Source organism: Bombus vosnesenskii, unplaced genomic scaffold (assembly GCF_011952255.1).
Source record: "Bombus vosnesenskii isolate JDL3184/JDL3185 unplaced genomic scaffold, Bvos_JDL3184-5_v1.1 scf7180000014816, whole genome shotgun sequence".
Taxonomy (NCBI): domain Eukaryota; kingdom Metazoa; phylum Arthropoda; class Insecta; order Hymenoptera; family Apidae; genus Bombus; species Bombus vosnesenskii.
The window spans coordinates 254,529-281,914 of record NW_022883662.1 but is presented as its reverse complement, the minus strand read 5'-3'; the positions used below and the strand labels follow the sequence as shown (position 1 = coordinate 281,914).

Here is a 27,386-nt window from a genome sequence, read left to right as displayed (position 1 = left end):
GTACATTGTCCGTTCCTCTACATAGGCTTGTCGTTCTAAACTGTCTTGATCCATGTCAACGAGGTAGATTTGGCACCTTAAAAAATATTTGTTAAAACCAATGACAGCTCTATTTGGTGTAATCCCTTGTAATATATGTAATAATATTTCGGCCCAACTTAGCATAAGCGGTAACATTCTTCGTTCAACGTCTCCATAACCTCACGTCGCCTGAAATGTTGCTACTACTGGAGATATCGGAACGTAGCTATCGGGAACTTTGAATTTTCTCCCAATCGTCAGATTTTATAATATTGATCGTTTAAATAAAAAATGTGAGATAAAAGATTTTTTGCCAAAAAAAATATTACCGTCTTTGAAAAGCGTTAGAAAGTATGAAATAATTTCTATTTTATTTGTTTTTTATTTAGCACATATGCAACAGCGGCATTAGATTACACATTTACTTACTAAATAATGTACTAAATATATTGCAACCTTCTCTAAAGCGGCGCAAGATTAAAAATACTACTAATATACAGCCTATTTCCATTTCTAATTGTATAACATCAGTAATTGTAACGATTGTATTTTAAGTTAGTAACAAGTTTGTTGTATGTATAATTCCATTAACCTGTAGGTACACTATTAATACATCGAGCATTTGCATCCTCACGGATACAAGCGGTGTTTTTCAGTTTGGCAACTATCAAAAAATATTTCTAGTCACTTTATGATATACTATATTGCAATTTAATGTAAATTTGTTGAGATTCGAATAACATATATATATAAGCGAGTGCACATTTTTTACCATACTGGAAGCATTTTAAACGGATGATCTAACTGTTGTTGTATATATGTCTAAATAATATATACGAATAAAATAAAAATTAGAAGTTGGTAATATTTTTTGTGTCAAAAGTTTTTTTCGTTTATTTGTTCAAGAAAATTGCAACGAAACTCCCGATATCGAACATACTAAATTAGCAATGCTCGGTTTAATCTGTACGAACGTTCGTCCGCGTTCATTGTAAAGACATAGAGCATTCTTAGAGCATTCAGACGTCTGATTTCCGATTCGGCGATCAATCGATAAACCGAAAGAGTGCTCGTTTACATTTTCATGTTATTAAATTTTATTAAAATGGGGAAAGAACGAGCATTCACTCGCTTAGCCTAAAATAGTCTAAACACACCATACCGTCCAACCAAGCCACCGTTTGCATGTTAATTATTAGTCAGTGGAGGGCATCGTGGAGGCTAATGTTTCACAAGCTTTAAACGTCCACGGTTTCGGAGCAGCCTGTTGCATGCTGGCATACAGAACTGACGTCATTTCCACCACCGATCGCTGCACAACCCAGAGTGGGGTGGAAACTGACTGACTCAGGGGCGTTGATGGTAGTGGGGCAAAAGGGGGAATATAACGCTCGGAGGGCGTGCTTGACAAAGGCGTGGTTACTGTGTCCCCACCCAACAATAAACAAGCGACTCTGACGTTAATTTGTTTGTTTTACCCTTCCATGCTCTCTTTCGCTCCTCCGTGCGAAACCTACTCTCTCCTTTTTGCCTTTCCGTAGTCTGCCTTTCACCTGTCCTCCTCCTGCGCGGAGACAAACGCACCACTGCGAGAGATTCAACCTCGAAGCGTTTAGGAAACACGGCCAGATTTCGAAGATTTAGAGGATTTGCGAGAGACGTTGTACATAATTAGCCAATTGGATGTTCGACACGATGACAGACGTTAGAGCTGGTAATTGGGGAAGATGAGTTAACTCGTCGTTAGAGTTAGATCGACCATTTCTTGGATATGAGGAGCATAAGAACGAACATAATAAGTAGACCATGGCTTTTTATACACGTATAGTTAATTTATAGTAATAGGTGAAACATATGAAATATCCAAAATATGGTGTGTATCCATTATGATAAACTGTCATGATATAATATACATATTTGGTAAGCGAAACAAATCTTTACCTAGGTTTTTCTCTTTTAGTTTTGTTCATAAAAGTATGAGTTTGCATAGGTATCCGCAATAAATAATATTCTTCATTTTTTATAGGAAAGCATTTTTAACTCTTAACTGCTAAATACGAAATGCAAAACTTTGCTAATCTACATTTAGGTTCGCCTTTACGTATAAGTATAAGCTGTAAGTTGAGATCCAAATTTTCGTTGAAATGTCTGAGAATCCTATCGGAAAATTAATATACAGGTAAATACAATTTATATTTTGCCGTAGTAATGTTTTCAAATATTATAGTTTCCGAATGCTAGTTTTCAAATAGTATCGTTATAGATGGTATAGATAATAATTTGGGATATCCAGTTTAAACCTGTTTAATTTTATTCTCTATGTTACGTTCCTTGTAAGAACTAGTAATAAAATAAAATAAAATCAAAGCTCCCAAACTTAATTGTCATAGAAAAGAACTCTTTTTCTATTTGATTTTTAAATATAAATTGCTTTCACTTCTTGATAATATTTCAAATATTTCGACTGTCATAACAATAGTTAGGCATTTGATTGTTTTACAAAACTTTGTGAATTTATTGTCTATTTTTAAAAGATTTATGATTTTAAACCTAACGATTTGTTCCTTTTTTTAACTATGTTATGTTAAAGTACTCCCTTTCGGCTATAGATTAGGTTTGGACAGATTTCTATTACATGCTAAATGAAACCGACTTCGCTACAATTAATTTTCTTTATTAACGTTTAATTCCGCGACTGTCTCTATATGAAGTAGGGAATGACCTGGCTAATACGGTCGATAGAGAGGTTGAGTTGGAAGTGAATGGGTAACTCAAGGGTGGAATTGTATTATAGGAATGGAGGAATTGATGAGGTTTGAGGAGGTGTGTTGTGAGTGATTGATCGAGAGGAAGTTGAGGAAGGTGTTGGTATTTGGTTGGTTCATTGTTTAATGGATCCCTTGATTGACCTGAAGTAACAGCATTTGAATTTCACTAAATTCGGATACAAATTCGAAGTATCTATCACTTCTACTATTGTACATACCTACTTACTTTGGATGGAATTGACGGGACATAAATTTAGATTATTGAAAGACATAGGAACAATAAATTTTTTACAAGTATTTATATTTTATTTTTTATATTTATATTTTTTGTAGAATATATACAATAGTATCTACATACATTCATTGGTTAAATAGTATTAGACTTAATATTAGACTTACTGCTTACGTCAAAATTGAGTTTTTCTACACGTTTAAGAGAATCTTTATAATCTGACTTAATAATTCAGGAGTTCAAGAATTAAAGATAACAAACTTGGGAAAAAATAATTTTATTAGATTTGATGATTACGAGTAAGTCCTTGAGAAACATATGTTAATATATACCTATTCATGTGCTTCAAAAATGTGTAATACATATTAATATATAGAACATAATTAAAAATTAAAAACTTAATATTATTATTATTAATATATATATTTAATATTTAATAATTATATATTTTGTTGTATATATATACGTTTAAATTAAATTTACATAAACTATAAAAATTTATTGATATAGGTAATAATTTTTAATTTCCATGAAATAAAATAAAATTAAAATTGTTTACTACTTATAATGATCGAATAATAAAATAAACATTTAAAAGTTTTATTACTGCATTTTTAGTCAATACTTTTATGTAGAGAAACAATGAAATTTTGTGTCAATAAGATGGAATCGCTAAAGACGGTGGAAGAAAAACTGTTATAATAATTTATGTAAATTTTAATAAATTTCTCTAAATTTAAAATTCTGAACAGAAAATTCGAGTAGAACGGTGATGAATTATTTTAAAAATAGTTGAATGTTTATCTAAATTAATATACTACTAGGACTTTCGAACCAGTCGAATGGAAAATTGATATGCATATCTATATATAAACTAAATAGACTTTTTAAAAGATGTATAGTCTTGTATACGGAGTAGTTGATTAGAAATGCGCTTGAACATAACGTTTAAAAGAATTGAACATTCGAGAGAACTAAAGATCCATGGTATTCTTTTGAGATTCTTAACCCATTCTTGAGCATGAATACTTTCCAAACCCCTGTTTAATGTACAGGGTGATTGGTAACTGGTGGTACAAGCGGAAAGGAGGTGATTCTACGCGAAAAAAGAAGTCGAAAATATAGAATAAAAATTTTTTTTTTTAATTTTTCCATCGAGACAACGATCTACAGTGAGATCCGTTATAACGTACCGCATGCGTACCGAGCGAAAATTCAAAGTCGATTTTCTCGAAAACAAAGTATCAAACGAAAAATTTTTATTCAATATTTTCGACTCCTTTTTTCGCGTAGAATCACCCCCTTTCCCCTTGTACCACCAGTTACCAACCACCCTGTACATACGAAAAATATACATAATATCTATCTATCTATAATATCAATAATATAAATACATGTCTACAATGTCGATAATTTTGTGATGTAAAATAGTAAAAATATCTATGAAATGTCATCATAAACGTATATAGGTAAAATACATGTAAACGATTTATGACTAAACAATAGGTATTCTTTAAATTTCTAATTATCTTAAATTTTCATTATTTCGATTGAATTTCGATTCTCTCCTATTCTCTCCTATTAGAAGCGGATGATAATTATGCGAAGTTATGATTAGCCTTGTCACAAACATTATTATCAAAAGGGTTAAACAAGGAATATATGTCAATATTAGTAAATAATTTTTACTTTGAAACTTTCGTACCAATTTAACGACCGATGTCCTTACTTTTACAAAGTCGTCGAACACGATTGGTGAACACATAGAGCTATACATAAATTAATTTTATCTTTCTTCCCTTTTCAGAGAGGGAAAGATTCCTTTATGATTATAGGATTATGATATAAGGATATAGATAATCGCAATGTTCATGCCAATTCATACTCCTATAGACACAGCCGAAGAAACGAAACTTAAAAAGAGGTTCGTTTTACTTGCGTACCAATTTTATGTATCTTTATATTTTTGTACGCTATATGTATTTTGTATATTTTTGCATCTTTAAATTTCGTATTCCGTAGCCAACTGATCATGGATGTCAATATTCAAGTTGATTTGAATCTTAACATTTTACGCTTTAATTTTTTTTTCTTTTTTTCTTCATGAAATAATTATCTCGAGGAACTTATTATTTAAATCGTCTTTTTGAAATTCGTCTTCACAGTGGTAATACGCCGTTTGGATATTCAATACTCACTAACTAGAAACTTTAAGTGAGGTAATAAAATTCATTGCCTCTTCTGAATGCTCATGTTAGAAGTACATCTAAGTGAGCACTTTGTCCGCGTGGCATGAAAATGTTGTTCAACCTGTTTTACAGGAACTTGTACGTATAAAATATTGTATTTAGATTATGAACATCACATTATATGTCACATTTGTTTATTTGATAAGTATTCTAGAAGTAACTCGAAGAAGATAAACATTTTTTAATAATATGTTACTCTATTCTATTGTCTCTATTCAACCTTTTTCTATTTAAAGATAAGATAAAGTTGCTGCTATATTAAATTTATGGATAAAAATTGTAATATATATATATATATATATATATATATATATATATATATATATATACACACACACATAATATATATATGTCGGAGTCAGGTTGGCATTTTGGGGCGTTCGATGAACCTTTACTTACTTTACCGTCGCGGACGTAGCTAATATTTATCGGTACAGATGTAGGCTCTATAAGAGGCTATGAGTAATAGCGGCGATAGGATGGTCGAGATGATGGTGACAACGAATTCAGGTTCGATAACGAATCCACGGTCCACGGGAGGACAAATATCAACGTAATACTCGATTCGGGTAACTTCTCGATAACTCAATCAGCAATTGGTCCAACGATTAACTAACCAACTAACTGACTGCCTCTTGATCCAAAAGAAACTGCCCTTGTATACTCCTGTCCCCACTTCTTGGGGCAATCTTTGTTTTTAAGGAGAGTCATATAATCATTTCATACCTCTGTCAGGTACATCGTCATAAAGTTAGATTGGAACGTTAAAACTATTTCTTATTTTTATTACTTAAGTGTAGCTATAGTAAAAGTCTGGACTAGGGTATTGGGGTTTTTGCCCACATTCCGGACGAGACATCCCGATGTTCTTTCATCTCCGACATATATAACTGTAATATAAATAATCAAGACACAACGTTTGAAATTTTTAAATAAAACATAATGAAATTTGGTAAACCCTTCTATTGCACAGTACAATTTAGAATGGCTATTTAATTTTATTAAATTTTTTATAATAAATATTAGATATACTAAAGTATAATACCTATGCAGTAATCCTTATCTTCGCATCAACAAACGTTTATATTGAAACTAAATAAATTTCTTCAAAAAAAAAAAAGATATAAGAAAGAAAATTAAATGATAAAAGCAAAGATGATTGTAAGAGAAAGGTGTGATTACTACGGTAAGTATTCCTTCATTCGGTATAACATAACTCGACATTATAACAATTTTATTACAATGACTATGAAGCAATCATAAAAAATAAAATCAAATTATTGCGGAATTCGATGTGGAAGAATGCCAACCCTGTTGCAAATATTCATCTATAATCATGTAGTCTAAATTGTTGCTTTCCAAGAAAGGCTCGTAAATTCATTGAACTGAAAAAGTCAGACAGCACTTATGAAATTAAGGATGGACCATACAAATTTCATTCACGTCCATGCAATAAATCAGAAAACAGTTCCCGGAGCAGATATACCAATTAATCAAATCATATTTAAGCAGCAGAACCTTCATAGTAAAAATCAAAGACACGTACTCTGAAGTTAAAGAAATCAAGGCAGGAGTTCCGCAAGGAAGCGTCCTGGGACCAATTTTATACACATTATACACGGCCAACATACCAACAACTAACAATAGCAAAATACTGACATTCGCGGATGACACAGCTGTACTAGTCAGGCACACTAACACTGCAACAGCAGTTACATTACTACAAGAACATATCACAAAAATAGAAAAGTGGCTTCAAGCAAAACAAATTAAAGCAAACCCCGATAAATGCAAACACATTACATTCACACTGCGAAAACAGAAACCACCAAACATTGTACTAAACGGCACATACATAATACAAACAAGGCAAGTCAAATACCTAGGACTCCACTTAGATACACGACTCACATGGAAACAGCATATTAAAGCAATAATAGACAAAATACAGATGGCAAGGAGACAGATGACTGGCTAACACGTCGAAAATCCAAACTAAGCACAGAAAACAAACTACAAATATATAAAATGATCATAAAACCAATCTGGACATACGGAATAGCACTATGGGGAACTAATGAGCCATATAACCAAAATAGAGGCAATGCAATCTAAAATACTCAGAACAATAGCAAACGCGCCATGGTACGTTAGAAACGAGGACATTCGGAAAGACCTGGGAATATCAACGGTCAAGGAGGAGATTAACAGATATGCAAGAAGGTACAGAGAAAGAATAGCAACGCACCTGAACTGGCTGGCAGCGGAAACGGTCGGTGCATCAAACATAAAAAGAAGATTAAAAAGGAAACACCCAACAGATCTCATAAAGGACGTAACCTAACAAACAAACACTCACCACACTAAAGAAATAAATCAATCAAATTCGAAGATGGTATCCCACTGGGGGTAGCCACCCACATGTTATATTATTATACCACTAAGCTATAATATTTTACCAAATGTCCTATTGGACAAATTGTAAAATGTAAATAAATAAATAAAAAAACGTCCATGCAATAATAAAAGAACACATACTAACCGATTGTTAAAAGTATCAAACCAAAAGAAAACAACACTGATCTGAAATGATCTTAAGGTAATCCTAAATAAGAAAGAATCTCAAAAACACAAACTCCAAACTTTTCCAATTTATTTAGCTGTAGTGAAGCAACGGCACACACTGTAATAGACTAGACTAAACATTATTTATAACATTATTTATAAAAATAAATATTTTTATAAATAGTATTAAATAAATGGAACCTTAACAGAAAGTTCTACCTATTAAATGTTATACACATTACCTACTATATTTTGCATATTTTATATATTTTTGAATTCATGCGCATTCTGTGCATCTTTACACGTTTTTCCATAATTGTATACAAATCCGCAGTTGTTCAATACTATGTTCTACTATATACAATAATATTGATTACTCAATAACAAACTAGTCCAATACGGTATTGTATGAACTTACGCTATATGATAGTATACTATCGTAGTCGCTAATACTAGAGTACGGAATTTTATGCAAATTCATATTTTTATGGACACGATTAAAGAAATAGAACTTAGATAGAGATTCGTTTTATCTATCAAGTATCGTAACAGGTACTCTACTTTGTATATTTTATATATTTTTACATGTTATACATTTGGTACATTTTTGCATCTCTAAATTTTGCATAAATGCATAAAAATACGCAGTCTATGAATAACCGTCAGAGGTGCATACGAGCTTAAATCAATAAAATCAGAAAATATGGAAAGTGTGACTAATCACAGCCAGTGACGAAATATTGTGCCATGCTGATGCAGATCCACCCTAGATATGAAATTCGTTAGAATCGATCTTAGTCGAGCGGCAGAGGGATGCTCGGAAACGGGGATCGACTTGACCTTGGCTGGATTCACGCGTAGCTGAGCTAACGCAAAATCGAAACGCGTTACTTCCACGGCGTGGATCTCCTAAAGCTGGCTTCACATCGTGACTTGCAGTCTACAGCCTCCTCGAACACCTACCAAATCGACTATCCCTAAAATCAGTTGCAAATTCAATGCTTTGCAATATTTTCATTCTACTTTATCCGGTTTTAATGGGTTAATAAAATTTGCCTTTTTTCTGGTACTACAGTACATTTATAGTATAAATCGTGAGGATTAGAGAGGAATATTAGTAGATATAGAAGAGACAGTAAATGAGAAAGGGACAGAAAAAGTTGTGAACTGGTTGAGGAAATTGGAAAGCAAGAGGATGAAAAGAAAACAAAGAGGGGTCGAAAGCTTAAAAACTAGTACAAAAAGTAAGAATAGTAAGAAACTAATATAGACTGTGATCTCATTAGGGATCAATAATTTCGATAAATAATTAGATTGAAGTTTCTTTTTAATAGAGATTAAAGAGAGAAATAAGTAGAAATCACAATGGGAATGTGATGTGTGATAGGTGTTATATGTATTGCTACAGCTACAAGTTATTACAGCGATTAGTTATAGTTAGATTGTAGAAATTTAAAATCAATAGTTCTACGAATACCATTAAAGAAACAGAACTTAAATAGAAATTTGTTCTCTCTATTAAATATTATAACGCTCTATTTTATTGTATTTTTGTGCATTTTTGTATCTTTAAATTTACTATATATACGTAAAAATCCACAATTTAGTTATGATTTAGGTATAAACTGGAGGAGCTATGAATCTATACATAACACAATGAGCTTTTTATATAATATATTGAATTATTAAATAATAATGATAATAATATATATAAATATTGAATTTTATTAAATTTATATTACGTAATAAGTTTTCTAATAAATTATTTTAAGATCGATTTTATGTACGACATATAAGCATTATGTAAATAATTATTATATAAATAATATATAATATAAATTATAAAGCAATTATTATTCTCGAATTTGTATCGCGTAGAATGCGTGTAATTAAGGTGGAAGTTATAAGATAATTAAATTAGAAAATTATGAAGTTAAGTTGATTAAACGTAAATCTTACATAGATGAAAATCTAATTATAATACTTGTAAATAACGTAAATCTTACATAAATGAAAATCTAATTATAATATTGCATATTAATGTATATAAATGTTTTAAAGATAAAGATCTGATTATACTGTCCGTATCTATAAAGAAAACTCTAATTCAAGACCGAACAAATCAATCATTACAGAAACTTTTAGCTCAAATTCCCTCTATTATATGATACGAGCTTCTGAAACTTGAGAAACTATAGTTAGGTATATATACATTTCCAATCAATACACTCTGACAATTTGCAAATAATGTAATTTTTTATATTTCAGAAAATCAAACGATGTTTTGTTCGTATAAAATTCTTTTGTTATTTTAATTGCCTCGCTGTGCTTCCAAAATTATAATATTGACTTAATTACAAAACTTAATTACAAAAATTATATTAATTAACAAAATTATAATTAAAATTTATTAATACTAAATGGTTCTGTTCCAATTTAAATTATAATTTTAACAGTTTAACTTTGTAATTTTAACTATAATTTCATTAATATAATTAATTTATAGTTAAAACTTGGGACTATGTTCGTTTTTATTAAACGTAGCAATATTAAGTATCTCATATTACAGATATTATAAAAAATTAGAAAAACAATGAACATACTGAGCAAACCTTCGATTGCTCAAAAAAATATACACTTCCACCCTTCATCGAGCTATTTGGTCTTTGATCTAACTTGCGCGCAAGCGTCGGGACAGCTGACCATTGCTTCGTTAATGACTGCGTTAAATGATTATAGCACGTTCTCGCCAGATTCAGTAGGACACTTATATAATAGTAAAGTAATATTTTAACAGATATATCATAGTAAGACAGTAGTTTCTAATAAATCTTATCCTATTTCACGAATGTATTTTATTAACAATAACTATACAAAAATGTATAAACACGGGTGTGTAAATACTTTATTATAAGGAGCTATAATCTTTAAATGTTTGCTATCGTTTCATTTCTCGAAAGTACCATTAATCAATGTGTTCAGATAAAATATCAAACTTCTCTTTATAGGCATATGAGTATATTTAGGTATATAATGACGGACAAAAGAAGGAAAGTTTAAAATTGGTCCTTAAGTACAATATAAATATTACCTACCCATCTAACCTTTTTATTAGACACTTTTTAACGATAATCATCTAGTTTATTTATTCATTATACTTGATAGTTATAACTTTATTTCATAAAATTATACTATTTTCTTATTTTAACTTTGAAACCCTTTTTGGCTTTTTGCTGAGAATACAAGATGAAGAATCCTATGCATAATTCGAGTCAGTAGATTTTCCCAATTGAAAAATTGTTTATTTCATAATTATTTCATTTGCAGTTGAAACATTTATCAAAGAATTCAACGTGTCTTTAACATACCCGTACATGTTACAAAATGTTACATAAATGTAAATTGAAAATAACATAGTAACTTAGCAATAATGTATTAATGGACCTAAGTTGATAATACAATAGATTCTAAATATTAAAACTTTATTGTATATTTGACCGTGGTACTTTCTAACTTATAAAAAAACAAAAATATCTACAAAAAAAGTATTATTTATGATTATTTTGCCATAATACAGTAACTTATATGAATAAAATAAAATAAAAAATGAGCCAAATCTTTAGATTCATCGTATTGTCTCAAAAGACTTTAGAAGGTTTAAAAACATAATTTAGAGCATCGACCAAAATTTCGAATAGATTTATAGAATGCATCATAGTATCATCGGGAAGAAACAGAAAATCGGTTGTAATTCGTTGTTCGAGGCGTTTTGTGTGAAACGAGCTTGTTTCTTAGTAAAGGGAGGACCTAAACGTGCGCGCCACTGACAGGGGTTGATGCAGTTATTTCTTTCCCTGCCGGGACACCCCTCGTCTCGAAGCGACTCGCGGGGTAGATTGTGCGGGCCCGTCACAGAAGAAGAGAGGGTGACTCACCCCCTGTATACGCCACGTACTTTCGAGTGCATAGCACCCACAACCGAGCCACGCGTGACTAGATACCGTTTTCGCGTAAAGGGGGCCACTGGAAATTATATTTTAATACATCTACCGGGACTTTCGCCCCGGGTTTCCAAGGTGAGAACGTGGAACTCGTGTAGATATTTCCATGGCAATGGTGATGAATTTGAGAACTTACGAGGGTTCGGTTTCTGCCAAAACTTCTCAAGTTTGAATGGAAGTTGTTATTGATCTTCTAAAGAAATACTGAGAATTTTTAAAGATTGGTTTACTGAAGTGAAATGAATAATGTAAATATAAAGAAATGAAAAATCTACTAATTACGTATCTATTATCGTATACGTAGAAAGATCTAAATGATACAAGTATATACTATTATTCTCCAAACATTTAATAATCGGTATTGCTCAATCTCTCCTGAAATAACATTTTTCAAAGGACCTAAAAATGCATGAAGACCAACTTCAACCGAAAATGTCTCTAGAAAAGACTCACTCTGAGTTGCTGTAAATAACGAAATCTATTCTCAAATCATTTAACTGTCTTCAAACTTTTGTTTCAAAAACTTAAAAGCAAAAAGAATAATTTCAAACAAAAATCAGCCGATGTGAGTTCCTGTAAGTAACTTGTAAAACAAAATCTATGTTCGAAACATTTAACTTTTCTCAAACTCTTGCTTCCGAAACCTACAATCAAATTCAAAACCAAGAATTCTAATTGAAAATCTTCTAGGAAAATTCGTCTTTCAGTTCTTACAAATAATTCGAAAATTTCTTATACCGTTTTCCAAAATTAAAACTTTCTACGACAGGGATTTAAAATCACATGTACCACGGGAATAGTAAATTTACTATGTATGAACTTCGTGTAAAAGTTAACGTATAATGCCATATAACTTTTTATTGGGATTCCTTTTTTTTTTCAAGCTTAACACTTTGTAGTAATACGGCATGGAATATTCCGTGTTTAAGTGCTCTTAAAACGCTTATCTGCGGACAGCGGAGAAAATCCGACCACTACGAATGTCATGTCAAACGGGGAAAACAATAAGCTTTTAATTCGGTAAAAAATAATTCGCAAACAGACAGCGTGGCGCACAAGTAGGCAGTCGGTCTCCATCTGGCGCGAACTTATCGCACATACCCTTTTCCCAACTTCGTTGACGCGCATGCGCGTCATCGCCGTACCACGCGCCCTCGATGAGCCTTCCGCACGGTTGAGCATTTCCACCATTCAGAATCGATGATGTCACGAAGCGGAGCCAGCATCCCCACTGTCGGCCAGTTCTGAGGGTGGTGGTGGCAACGTTGCCCTCCGCCCATTGGTCCAACGTACTCGACGCACCAACACGAATCGCGGGGTCGCCAGCACGACCCAACGAGAGTCCGCAAGTCGTTGCGTGCCAGTCCGTGCGTGTGCTTTACCTAATAATATTTCCACGGCCAGCATTGCCCGCTAGTGCTCTCTCTCGTTGCTCCTCGCCTCTTATTCTCCTTCTCTCTCTCTCTCTTTCTATCTCTCTCGCTTTCTCTGTCTCTCTTTCTCTTTCTATATCGCACGTTGCCTAACCCCCGTGTGTGTGGAGGCACAGGAGTTCTCTCTCCAGAGAGAGAGCCAAGAAAGCAGAAGAATCACGCTGCAGAGCAGCACGTGTGCTGCGCTCGTGCGGATCGTACGAGTCACCCCCGTCGCGTTTACTTGCTACTAAGCGTTAATTTTCCGCGATTATCACCGCGAGGACACGGTTTCACGCGGTTTCACTCGGTTTCACTCGGTTCGACAAGGTTTCACGCGGTTTGGACTCGTTTGATCGGGGTGAATTTGGTGTATAAGGACACGATATTTTGGAATAAGAAGATTGAGTTACATAAGCAGATAAAGGAGAGAGAATTGTAGATTGATTGGTTGAAGGTTTGTCGAACACGGTTTTCGGTGTTTGTTGATTGTTGAGTTTTGTCAGGGACGTGAGTCTCGGTTTCTTAGATAAGGGAGAGTTGAATAGTGGTAGGAAACGCGAGTGACTGTAATAGACGCGATAAGCGTGATTTCGTGAAGATTGTGCCAAAGTACACCGTGTGACGATACCACGTTGCTTATTCCGGATTCCTCGTGCGGCGTCCGAAGGAGGCTGATCGGGAGATAGGCATCGGCCGACGGCAGCTTTTGGTATGTAATCACGTGACTTCGTTTGATACGAGTGATATTAGAATTAAGCGATGTTTCACCCAGTCTGCTTGTTTTGAATCGATCGATTAATATTTTTCCGACTACAGAGGTAATTTTGTTTTATGAATTAAATACATAAATAATATAATTTAATATTAATATTAATCTTAATAATAAATAATTATATAGATAAATAATATATAGATATATATATAGATAATATATAGATAATAATATATAGATAATATATAGATAAATTAATGAAAACCAATTTAATAATTTATCTCTCCTATATTTTTCTCGAGAAGGTAATACATTAAAGTTAGAACCACATTTACTCGGTTCTTACTAACTGGTAAAAAATATCGTGTAATGTGAAAGGGTTAATAATTCATAAGGGCTTCAGAAGTTTGGTATTTAGTTCATTTATTATTGTGATTATCTCCCTCAAACGTTATATTATTCTTCTGTGGTTTTGGACAGACAAAATTTATGTAAGATTGAAAGTTTCGAGATGTTTGTTATTTACTCTGCTAATCACATGACTTCTGTAATTAAGACTTAGTCAATCAAGTAATTTTTCTATGGTTTTGTTTTAATTTTTTGTGGAAATGAAATTGTATAAATGACCGATTAATTAGAAATTCTTGGAAACATAGAAAGTTCGTGCATGAAATGATATTTGAACAAACTTTTGATATTAAGTTTACATTAGTTAAGTGTTTTTGATATTGCGAATAACAAAGATATAGAGACTTTATGGGCCTATATAAGAGAAAGAGAGAACATTAACATGGGTATAAGATCATAGTAAATTTTTTAATTTGAGAATAGACTTGTAAATAAGAAAATATTCGATAAGATATGAAATATTATTGGCAGTTTTTCCGAATTCTCCGTTAGATTTTATTACACAGAAAAATGTCATATCCAAAATATGCTTTGATTCTAAATATTTGCAAAAAACAAAAGAACGTTTATTAAATGTTAAAGTTCTTACAGCCAGTGGTGAATCAGAAACGCGAAGTATGAACTGAAATCGTGAATTCAAAACTTTTATTAATCCTTTACGTCCCGAGAAAAATTCGACTTATCATCCCAAATGACTCATACTCGACGAGATACATACTATCTAAGGATATTCGTAACTTGAATGTATTTTTGGATCTCTGTAGCCAATAATTAAACTGCTGATTTTTATGCAAATTTATATTTTCATGAATACAATCAAAAGAATAGGACCTAGACAGAAATTTGTTATTTCTGTCATTTATTTTTGCTAATTAATAAAAAGTGGGTACCTACTACATTTTGGATATTTTATATATTTTGACATATCATGCTCATGCTATGTATCTTTGTATGGAGATATCTTCAAATTTGTCTAGATTACATGAAAATCCGCATTCTATTAATAACTAACATATATTAGCTACAAAAAGTATTTGTTCATTATTGTATTTATTAGAGCATTTACAAATTGACTAAATAATTACAGACAAGAATATTAAATTTCGTATCATCTGGTAATATTTGCATATAACTGCAACAATTTTACACATACTGTGAAAATGAAATTAACGCGAATAAACACATTATTAGAAAATAAGAATGTGTGTAAATACTTTTTGTAGCCACTGTATTTTTGTTAGATTAATCCTGTTGTGTTCTTGGGATCATTATCGGTCCAACCGTTTTTCTTTTTTGTATTGTTTTCTTTAATTTTCTTTATTGTTAAGAAACTTCTTAGGTTTGGAGAAAGATGAAAGAATCGTTTAATATGTATCATCTCCAGTTGTAAGTGTATGCGAAATTATTTCTTCGAAAATTAAACATTCTTTTATTCGTTAAAACGAAGATCGGGTTGGGATATAAATATTTCAGCACCGCAACTGAATTGCGTATAAAAGAATGTGTTTTGTACGTTAGAACCAAGAAGACTGAAATGAAATAGTGTTAAATTCAATTCGATATACATTATAGGACCACAAAGAGTTAGCAATTTTCATATCATGTAGTATATTTGAGTTATTTGTTCTTAATCGAAATAATTGCAAACTCTAATTGAGACTTAAAATTATTTCATTTAAACCATTAATGTTAAATCGAGCAGTTATTAATTGATTGAGCAATGAAAATCTGAGCGTTAAATTGATTTATTACATGACTTGAGAAGTATTAGTTCAGTTGATTGAATTTTTACCCCTATTCGGAATTAGGGAATTTGAATAAAACTTCTTGTGTAACAATTTGCTTCGCTGAAATACAGTTTTAAAAATAACAAAAGTGAATATTTCAGTTGCATTGTTTAAATATCGCGTATAAATTTAATAAATAGGTAATTTTATTATTTATAGACACTCATTTAAATTAATGATTTTATTTTATTTGTACTACAAAATTATAAATTACACTTCTATAAACGTCAGTTATACATGCACTATCAACGAAAAGATTGAAATCGCTATTACTACTATAGGATACAAGATTTAAAGAAAAATCAGTTCAAAACTTTATTAGCTTAGAATATTCTCCTAGAAAATAATTACTAATTGTAGCTGTTAGTGTACATGAATATAAGAATGCGAAATTTTACAAGTAAGTTTAATCATTACTTCTACGACTTCCATTCAATTTTTTCTTTTTTTTGTTTTTTTTTTTTTTTTTGATACCTACCTGCTCTAACGTAAAATTCTTAGCATACACAATACTACCACACCAATATCCACAAGATCTAAATGAAATTCATATAATTCTTTCTAATAATAAAAATCATATCACTGTGTTAAATAATAATTAAACCCTCAATATTAATTACTTAAACAAAATCTTTATTACAACAATTACCTACATCAACTAAACTATAATTGTTTAACTCGTTAAGAAATTTCAGTCAACTCTTTACCAAATGATACTTTATTTAATATTACAGTTGCAGAGAAACGAAATTATTTCTGAGATTCTAAGTCTATAATTATGAAACAAACTGCATAATCAAAACTGTATGTGTTTATTAAATGAAAAAATATCTGTTCTTTTTCTGATTTTTGATTTTCTGATTCTGAAAAGCCATATAGGAACATTATACCATATTATCCAAACTAATAATGGTAATATTGAAAATCATTAAATTCTTCGGATCTAGTGCAATTGACATATGCCCATCCACCACATCCTATTCACTTACGTAATTTTCATTTATTGGTTTACATCATATTTATCTTAACAGTATACGTAAGAGTGATTTTCACCATTATTTTCTTTCTCCAGGTTCTCCAAGCTTTAGCTTTTGTGCCTGATAATCTTTGTTTTCTAATTATTACTGTCAACAGATTTAATGACAGCTTATGGGGGTTGAGAATTCAATCTTTTACGTGACGATCTTATCTCGTGTGGTTATGTTCCAGGACGTATGAACACAATCTGCTTACTACTAAATACAAAGGCAAAAATGATCGACAACAATTTTTTAAACATAATTTAAATAGATGGTATTAATATATTTCTTCGTGTGTGTAACTTATTTACGAATGACCAAAGTGCTATAATACACTTTGAAAGTTGCAAATAAAATCGGAACGCTTGAAAACCCAAGGAATTTAATATTTAGCCGCATTATGCGTGTTTTACAATAAATTTCTATTGATGGATATTTTGATATGGCGGAAAGTAACGGCCCAATGGCCGTCGGCTTTTTTTAATTAGTTATGGAATTATTGTAGCTTCCATATACATTTTTAGGTTTGTTTCAAACTTGGCCAACATATAATAGTTAATCATGATAGTTAAACTTTATCAAATTTTTTTGTATAACGCATAATATATTCGTACAAGACTTCTACGAGCGTTCAGATACTTTCGTGAGCCACTGTAAGCATATATTTATAGTTTTATAGAGTTTTCTCCTACATTTATATTATTTACCGGTACAATGATCTGTGGGATCTTACATAAATCTCACAAACATCGTATATTCATACAGATTTCGTTATATTTCATATCCACGGCTGCATTTAGACTTTCTACCAGTTAGTTCAATAGATCTTACAGAAAGATCTTCTGTACTCTGTTCGAATGTGTAAGCAACGGAAGGGAAACACGCGTGTGTAAGCGAGAGAAACGGCAAAATAGAGACAGTTAAACTCAACGTACCGTTCAATCACATTCATCCTTGATATAGCGCGCCTATAGAGCGCAGAATATACGGTGTATTGTGCCTTAAGCTGTATTATACGGTATGTGTATGCAATCTGCATCCTCGCACACGCACCGCGTATTCGCGTTCACCGCTGATACTGACTATTAAGCGGCAAGACAAGCGCGAGGGTTGCCTCCTTTCGCCACCGCACCGGCGTGTATTTAGCGTATCGCGCGTGCGAGCAGAAGAGAGTCACGTTTCTGAAAACCGATTACGCGCTGCGTCAGAAAACACGCGCCTTTCGATGCCACAAACGTGATACCGTTTAGCGGTGGAACTGAAGACTACAGGGGAAGAACACAAGTCAAATTTCCTACTTTTTACAGGGAAACAGTTTTAAAATTGAATTCGTTGTTAGTTAACGATGTAAAATTATCACAACGCAGAATTTTATTCCACAGAGCTATCAAAATGTGTATATGGAATTCTAATTTGAGTAATTTGCCTTGTTATTGTCTATAACACTTTGGTCAAAACGTTGATTTCTTTACTAATTTTCCTTGTCTAATACATACAATGTATTCTTTCAACAGATACATTTGTTAATGAGTCTATATCTATCATAGTTCTATTTAACACACACACAAAGATGACATGAGAATCTTCAAAACGTTTTTATTTCTGAAGAGAATAAGGTAAGGTGAGAGTTATTTGATTGAAAAGTACATTTCAACGAAACTAAGAAATTTGCCTTGTAACTCGATAAATTCGGTTATTAACCATTTTTAAGCGATCTACACTTGAAAACAGACTATTTCATTCGTTATATAAAGATGATATTTAAACAAACGTTACATAAAAATAATATGGTTCAACGGCCACAGTTCTCTTCGGATATATAACTTGTATTCATCAGAAGTTTAACTATTCTATACAATTAGTCAAATTTATGAACCTAATCCAACTACAAATTAGTTTGTTAAATTAATGTTACAGTTATCAGTTATAATTATCACGATGTAAAATTTTAATTTGGCATAAAATATATTAAATTCTAAATTGATAAAATATATTGAATTCTAATACCCTTTTTTAATTCTCGGGTTCTATGTAACCTATAGTGATTCTAAACATTTGGTCATTAGTACATATATTTATAACTAGTATATATTATATATGTACAATGGCTAAAATATGAATTAAAAAATATTTTTGTACATATCCCAAAAATATATTTCCAACGAACCTTTATCAGATTTAATACATTTCATTTTCACGATATGAAACTTTTATGGTCATATGAAATTACTATCACATGAAATGTAATATAATTGAGCCTAATTAATTAATATGTAAATGCTATGATAAATACAGTGATGTGCAAATACATTTTGTAATAATTGCAGATACAGTAGTTTACAAAAATATATATTCGAAAACTCACCACAGAATTTTTTTTATGAATATATTATGCCATTATACAAAACATTCTGAAATTTTATTAGCGATGTAACGAGGCACGACTATTATAATAATAATAGTAAAGTTTTTGAAACCAATACGAAAATGTACCTACAAGTTACAAGACATTGTTGCAAGCATATACTTAGTAAAAATTTAGTATACAACATAAACAGTGATCTGAAACATACGATTAGTGCTAAAGATAGTTTTATTACCTATACTGTTTTGCTTATTTATAGTGAATAATAGTGAATAATTAACTGTTTGAATATTTTAATGATTTTTACGAAGTGTATGCTTTCCACAATTATGTTGTCACTTTTAATTCTCAGATATCCTTTAAACTTTATTAACATATTCACGATAGTCGTGTCTCGTTACAGTGTTAATGAAATTTCGGAATGTTTCGTAATGTATACGTGAATATATACGTAATTACATACGAATATATAGCGAATATATACGTAAAAAGTCTCCAATAATGATCAAATACTTTCGTAAACCACTGTATATTTCGTCGAACAGTGTGTATCATCTGCCTGTCTGAGTGCTCCCGTTTCTCTGTCTCTTTCATCGTGTCGTTCGTACAGTATTATGGTGTAATTAGGCGATAGACTACATGACTCGACGCATAAACTCCGTGAAGCGAACGAGTCTCGTACATCCGCGGTGAATGCCTCGCGTACAAGTGTTGGACACCCCGCGGTGACATTCGACGTGCACATTGTGAACGTGCCTTTCCCTCGAGTCAAGGGTTCGTTGTTCGCCAGGCTTTTCTAGCGGTGGTTCTCTCAGTTTTCGACGCTTAAAAACTGTTTTGTGCGTGCATAGGTCTACCACGTTACGTAGACGACAGCGTGTATTGATTGTATATGAAGAGGTGATCGTACGATTTGAGGGTGAAAGAGATTCTACAACCCTTTATGGTCCATCTGTTTCGAACAATCGCATGCTCGGTTACTTAGAAGAGTTACTGCTGTTGGAAAATTAGGTTTTAGTTTAGTGTGGTACATGATAAATGAAAGTTTATAATGTACTTGTGAATGTGCGTAATGTAATAATGAAGAACATGATAAATATATAATATGGAATAATTTTAATGTATATCGCAGAAAATGAAAATATTAGGACCAATGATGTAAGATGTAAAAATGCTTTTTAAAAATAGCTGATAAGTTGTCGAAGTTTTGTTGAGTAAAGTACATAATAGAAAATATCTTTTTAAATGTCAAATTTTCCTAATTTTAAATATTTCAAGAAAAAATTGAATTCACACTAATAATGTCAATGAAAATGAAAGTGTTTCGATAAACATGACTATATTGGTAATAGACTGCTGATTTTTATATATTTATGCGAAATTCAAATTAAATTCAGATAATATACAAAAGAATATAAAATATTCAGAGTAGTTGTAATTTTTAATATATTAGATATTATATATTAAGTTTGATTTCTTTAGCTGGTCCCGTAAAAATATCAATTTACGAAAAAGTTTGCACCCTAGTAATAAAGAAACGTTTTAAGAACGTATGTAAGTAGAGATTTTTCTCTTGGAAGACTAGAATTGCATTAAAGTAAATCGTTTTACACGCCTGGAGAGGCTTCCATAAGATCTATAATCGTTTAACGGCCAGTTAACTATACATATTATTAACGTGTCGTTAAACAGCCGTGAATATCGTGTAAATGATATACATATGTGCATTAACATTGATCAATGGAGCGTCCAGCAATTTATTACATACATATATAAAAACTACCATTATGGAAATAAATTATCCTAAATTCATTAACCTTTTGTGCTTTCTTTGTCTCGCGTGATGAACGAGGTGTGCGCTGCGAAATCTGTGTTTTCAGCATATTTATAAAATAACGTAATATAAAAGTAACCATGAAAAATATATTTTAAAACCACCTTTTTTCATTTGAATGTTATTTGTTTTCAACTATAATAATTTTTAGTTAATAACATAGAGTAAATTAATGTCAGTTGACATGGTAGTGAATAAAACGATATAAACAAGAATATTATTATGCAAGGAATTTAAAAAGAAAAGAAAATAGTTGAATGTATATTTTCGTACTCTAGTTCTTTTACCACATCAAAGTCCATAATAAATTCGTTGCTAATTTTTATTAAAAAATAGATATATTAATGTTGCATAGAAATGTTATTACAGGTAGTTTTTTTTATATTGGGTATGTTATACGTATATTTCTGCATATTGTATATATGTATTCTTTAGAATTTTGCATCTACAAATTTTTTAAAATTTTTCTAAAAGCAATACTAGTAAGTATCCTAAAACTTTTAAATGCCCACATATATATGAAAGTACAATGATGTAAGAACAAAATACATTAGTACTATGTATTGCTTTCAAGACCAAATTTTAAAAATAACTTAATAAGGAGAAAAATAAAGGACAGACTAGATAACAATTGATCCTATGCAAGATATTTCGCCTAACGAACAATTTTTCAGCTGTTTGCCGCCAAGTACCTAACAAAAAACAATTTTGAACCAAAATTTATCAGTATCGAGTATATAATAAATAGTCTCAATATAAATGCATAACATAATATTTTAATTTTATTTAAAATTATTAATCAATAAAGGTTCCTATATAATACAAATTATCGAAAATAAGAATCTCTAAATTCCATCCATTGATGCAAATTCATCTCCCTTTCTCCAAGAAATTATTAATTAATGGCCGTGAGCGAAATAGAATGGCGACGGAAGTCAGTGCGTACAGCAGCGCGAGCGAGCAGTTAATTCCTGCGGGTTTGCTCGTGTATTACGTTGTGGGGGTAGATTTAGAGTGCGTCGCCGTGTTGGTTTGCTGGTGGTGATGGTGGGTGCTGGTGCCATTAACAGTGTTTCGTCGGAAATGTAAAGCATAATGCGCTGCTAGCTCGTGGATATGGAACCTATTACCACCCGCTTGTATAATGCGAACCTCTACCGTTATTTCGCGTTGTTACTCCGAGTTGAAGAAGTGGAAGATCTGTAAAATGTAGATCAAGTTATTGTCTTGCCTATTTATCATCTACAAGATTTATAAAAACGTCTTTCAATTTCTATTAAGAATTTGAAGGTTTACTGGAATCGCTTTCATTCTCAAGCTTTGTTTATTAGACCTGCCTTCTTTAGTTAAAATGTCTTATCTATCATTTATCCATAATCTATAACGGATATGTATAATTTAGTAATCTATATACACTAAAAGTCACAGATTATAAAGTAATGTAGCGGCACTCGACCACGGAAATTTCCAACGGCTACGCGACACAAAGCGCTATATCTTCAAAGCGTAAGGCCGACAGGCCTAATGTACCATCGATATCCTTATGGTTCTTTCGCCGAATATTCGGAAGAATGCATACGCGGCAACCGTCGCGGTCTTCTGATAAACGCGCGCGTAGTGGGGTTATCGAGGGGCAACAAAGGAAAGAGCCTGTTTGGTTTTGAACCAAAAAGATTCATTCTGCCCCGAGCTACGAAGTGCGAAAGGTTAAGCGAAACCAACACAATTAGAGAAACGGGTTATTGACTCTTGAGAGTTCAATGTTAATCGTTACTTGTTATTAATCGTTGTTAAACGTTAACCGTTGTTCATCGTTAATCGTGGTTAATCATTATTTGTTGTTATTTGTTAAGAGTTTAATAAACGTTATTGTTGAAAATCAAGAGTATTTCTTGTGGGCACCTTCACCGACGATCACCTCAGTAATAATGTAGTATAGCGGAAATTAAGATATAAATTTTTTCCCGATTACTTACAATTTATTAATAATGAATTGAATATACAGGTATTAATTGGACAGAAAACGATGTTTGTTTAACTGAAACTAAATGCGATACTCGTATCTATCTCAAATAACTTTACAGTTATTTGGCAACTCTCGTCACAACGAATCTAACACACACTCTCTCTCTCTCACTAGCAACTCTAAAAACTCTACAACACTGACAACTCGATCAACTCTAACGACTCTACTCTTCGATGTCTCGGTCAACTCTAACTCTCGCAACACACCCACTTTTCGACTCGCATACTCTGATCTCTCGGTCACCCCTCCTTGAAACACGAAACCGTCCTTCTGCTCTAACGTTGTTTGTTGTTTTTCTCATATCTCTGTAAGAACTAGGTAACTTTAGTAACTTTAGGCGCTCTTAGATGTAACGAACCACAGAAGGACGACGTACACGGTTTTTTTTATTTTCAAGCGATCTCTAATTCAAATTATTTTACGATATTACAATAATTTAACGATATAATAACGATAAATAATAATAAATATAGTATACAATTTTATATTTTATATATATATTTCTAATATGGAAATTTATATTTTTGTCAAAATGGTTAAAGGAATATAAATAATCCAAATAGAACTTGTTTCGTGTATACTTCGTGTTGGATATTTTATATATTTTTCATGTTACGTACATTCTAAAAATTTTTTACATCTTTAAATCTTCTACAAATGTATAAACACGTAGTAATAAGATTAAAGACTTAATCTGATCAATTAAATGTATAAAAATAATATGAATAATAAAGGAAAAGATTACATACATCTGATAGAAATATTCAATTTAAGCTTCTTTTCACTATACTTTTTAAAATCTTGGGTCAAGTTTTTGATTAGTGACGTTTGGACTTAATGTAAATCGACAGAGAGTACATAGATGCTGATAGACTGTGCGCTGGAGTTTACTAAATCGACAGCTTGGCGTCTTGTAAACACAAACCAGCGCGATCTTGTTTGCGCTCAGTCGCGCATAATCCCAGGTAATCCTCTTGCACAATATGCGAGTGCGATGTACTTTTTCTCCCTTTCCGCAACACTTTTTCCTTCATTCTCTTCTTCCCCCTTTTCCATACTCTTCTCAATCTTGTTATAATCCTCTGTCTCACATTTAGTAGTATTTTTGTCTCTCGATGAAACGATAGTGGAAACGAAACGCAGAAACGAGTGAAACAATTTCTTTTTGTCTTCTTTTATTTCTTTTTAAATTTTTTATTAAAGAATAAAAACCTGCAATTATTTCTGAATAATGCGGTATCTACATTTTAGTAAATCCGGAGAACTTTTCTATATAATTTGTTAATACTAACTAAAGGTTTGAGAACAATTCCAGAAACGAGAAAGGAAATATTTAGCCTACCAGGTACATAAATGTTTTAGGTTGACTTAGGTGGAAAAAGCACTATCAAACAAAAAGACATCCGCTACTGTAATGGATTGGATTGTACGATAATGTAACACAACTTTTAAATTATAAATTAAAATAAAGTTAATCAAGCTTATAGGCGTATGTCATTTATTTTTTGAGAACTAAAAATTGATCATATATTCAAATAATGAAATTCAGAAATTTACGAGAAGTGAAGTTCATTAGAATGTCACTCAAACTTCCATATTAAATCTATTTTCCAGGAATCATAACAGCTATAACTCAAACTAAACAAGTTACAGTATAAGAATTAGTATCTTAGTTTAAATGATTTTATAATGGTTGTACGTAACCAGAACACTTAAAAATTTATATTTCTTAATTACTTAGTTTAAAAAGAAAAGTTTTCTTTAAGGTGTAGTGTTAAGATGTACTATCTTCCTTTCAAACAAAAATTAACATTCTCCTAATAAAAATTTTTGAAGTAATTATTGTCCTTGGTTCCTGATATTTTCTTTTTTTCGTCTCATTTAATATCAAAATAACAACAAAGGACAACAATTAACTTTATGATTAGATTGCGACTCTTTATGTATTTATGGAAAATTTGAATGTGCACAAATATACAGAACGTATACAATATACAAAAATGTATAAAATGTCCAAGGTAATGTATTTGTTATATATAATAAAATAAATCTCCATTTAGATCTATTATTTTAGTTATGTCCATAAAAACACGAAATTGTATAAATATCCGTAGTCTATTTATGATAATAAATGAAACCACTACAACAAAGGTAATCTTCGAAGAATCATCGTTTTAGCTCGCAAGTGTATTCGCTATAAACAGAGTTCCGGTTGGTAAAAAGAAATGCACAGTGTCTCGTCGCTTGTCCCGGAACCAAACGCGTAATGCCGTGCTTTGTGAGCCGCGATGAGATAAAAACACGAGAGTAATGAACTAATTAGGACGTAATAAATCTTGAAATCGTTATTTTTTGCTATAGCTGTCGAAGCACGCAAGCGACAGAGGGAAGTCGAGTTTCAATGGAGTGAGAAGCTAGTGCAACGTGAAAAAACGAAACGCAACCACGGTTCATTATCGTCGGCGACTTTTATTCAGGACGATCGCGAGAATAAGGTGAATGAATGATTTAACGCTAGTTACCGTGAATAAGACTGTCATCGAAAAGGTGTTGATGTTTTAGAGGAAGAGAAGTTTTATCACAGAATAGTGTTAGATATTGATATTAAAATTCTGTTTGTAGTATAATTTTAGTATAGTTTTCAATAAATGTGACAAGCAGGTGTCTTAACTGTGGACCAAAAATAACAATTATTTTTGAAACTTTTACGAAAAATACTACAGATTTACCAAAAAATTAAATGATTAAAAAATATTAATTTTTAAATGACCAAAAGATTATAAATGATCAAAATTTATTTGGTTACTGGTAGCGACTATCACTAGTAATTATTGAATGATAATTAAACAGCGCATAATAGATATATATCTAATGTAATTTTATATCGTGTGTGTGCCAAAAAATTTTAACACACACGCATAACAAACCTATAATATGTAATTTAATCAAACCTTCAATTCTTCAAATAACTTCACAGAACTTATAAATACATCGCACTCACAAATCTCATACAATGATTTCAGTCATCTCAGCCCTCCGTCTCCATTTTAACATCCTCTTTATTAATTATAATAAAAAAAAAACAGTGTACAATTCTTTGAAATTGATAATTAAACATGTAATAACATTATACCGCTAAAAATCCGCAACATTGTCGAAGGGTGAGAATCACCCTGACTTCTTTGCGATTGATCAAGAACAGCGAAGTTACAGATGGAGTTCTTCTCTCACTGTATCCAGATCGATCCTCGTTTGTGCGCTAATTATCGCGTCACTGTCGCCACTCTCGACCCCTTCGCGTTTCCGGATGATACACCATTTCTGTTTTTTCGCTTTAATTCCGCCACTGGCTGACAGGTTCCAACAGACGATACATGTTACACGTGTTCTGTTCAGAAGCGACGCAAGGAGGGTAATTACAACACTCGACATGTCGTCACGTTCAAAATGAAGAAATACTTATGTGTACACACGTTTATATGCGGCTTATACGAATGTATCTGTGTATCTAAGCTTTTAAAAAGGGTTTTCACGTGCGCAGAGGAACGCATTGTGCCCTTGAGTTCTCTCATAGGATGCCGATTCTTTTGCTCAACAAGTCGTGCCTTTTCTAGAGCCACGGTTGTTCCGCGATCGAGCCAATTAGAACGCAGGGACACCTTTTCAATGTTTGTTACACGCTATGTTACCGGAGGTAATTATGAGACGATTCTCCTGCCATTCGGATTAATGAACGTCTATTAATTAGGCGTGAGAGTGATGTTGATGAATGTAAATTATTATCATTTTAATTTGTTCAAGTAAGCACAAAGGAAATTTCAAACATACATTTAAGTTCATAACATAACTATTTACAAATATATAAATAAAATTGAAATTATTCATATATAGACTATGTATGTTTTTGCGTTTATAAGACATTGGAAACTCAAATGGTATAGAAAATAAGATAGTAAATAAAGTAAATGGCCTACAGTTTCTTTA

General features: G+C 31.8%; 1 protein-coding gene across 1 annotated transcript in view; it reads left to right on the top strand.

Annotated features, from left to right (window-relative positions):
* Positions 1-13,318: 13,318 nt before the first annotated feature.
* LOC117240599 (paired box protein Pax-6-like) overlaps positions 13,319-27,386 on the top strand; it is a 148,817-nt gene continuing 134,749 nt past the window's right edge. The window contains 1 exon segment of the mRNA XM_033506609.1: positions 13,319-13,960. The gene's annotated coding sequence lies outside the window, so the exon portion shown is untranslated.